This window comes from Epinephelus moara, chromosome 6 (genome assembly GCF_006386435.1).
Source record: "Epinephelus moara isolate mb chromosome 6, YSFRI_EMoa_1.0, whole genome shotgun sequence".
Classification (NCBI taxonomy): domain Eukaryota; kingdom Metazoa; phylum Chordata; class Actinopteri; order Perciformes; family Serranidae; genus Epinephelus; species Epinephelus moara.
Genome location: NC_065511.1, coordinates 4,547,253 through 4,548,241, shown reverse-complemented (window position 1 = coordinate 4,548,241; position 989 = coordinate 4,547,253). Strand labels below are relative to the sequence as shown.

General features: G+C 40.5%; 1 protein-coding gene across 1 annotated transcript in view; it reads right to left on the bottom strand.

Moving 5' to 3' along the window:
* The window catches only part of hace1 (HECT domain and ankyrin repeat containing E3 ubiquitin protein ligase 1), a 55,496-nt gene that overhangs the window by 24,501 nt on the left and 30,006 nt on the right, over window positions 1–989 (bottom strand). The gene's annotated exons all lie outside the window — the stretch shown is intronic.

The window sequence follows — 989 nt, the reverse complement described above, 5'->3', positions numbered from 1 at the left end:
ATATATATATAGATATATATTTACACAGCGTTTTGCTAATAGATCAGACAAATACTGCAGCATTGAGCCACACTATTCTATGGACAGCTGTATCAGTGTGCTAGCAGAATAAGCATTAGTTTTCCATTTGAATGCAGACTATCAATAGAGATAAATGCACTCGAGGCATACAGTACATCTCTCCTTGTCACTAAGAAGACACCAGGCTCAGCACAGCAGAGACTGAGGAGTGACACCTCTCAGCAGGGGAACTTGAGCTGTCTACAGAGGACACATTTCAGCTGTGTTACTCATTCGTCTGCCTTGCATGCATTTGACAGAACAGATACGCTTGTATGTTTGTCAATACAGCTGTTTACACCTGCTGTGTAACAGCTTCACTCACACTTTAGCACATAACAGCAATGTGGTTGGTCTTTTTAAGCTTGAAATGTTTTTTTTAACAACAGTGGATGTGTTTGTGAGCTTTGTCAATGGCTGTGGTGACACGTGGTGTGTCACTGACATAAGACGGAAGCTGCTGCTTTTGCATTAATTTCACTACACAGCCTTTGTAGACAATGTGTTACTGTGGACTCTGAGCCTACAGATGGATGCAGGGTGGAGATGAAGCTTATGAGACACGACAAACAGCAGCAGCATAAAGAAAAGAGTGAGCAGATCACTGACATCACATCGGATCTACGTTGCAGTGGGTATTAAAGCAGGCTTCAGAGCTAGAAATACTTTTCTTCTGTGTACATGCATGAGTGCATTTGACTTTTAAAGTTACAGGCACCAAAATATTCTTACTTGGACCAGAAAATCTTGTTATTGCACCATGTGGTTTATTTGTTCTCCTTTATCCACATTTCCACCATGGTTGGATTTGACCAAAATTACAGTTAAAGGGAAATTTCGGTTTATTTCAACCCGTCTCCTATCGTCCTAAATTTGTTTCAAGTCACTAGTGACATAGAAATAATAGTTAGCATGTTAGCCGTTAGCCT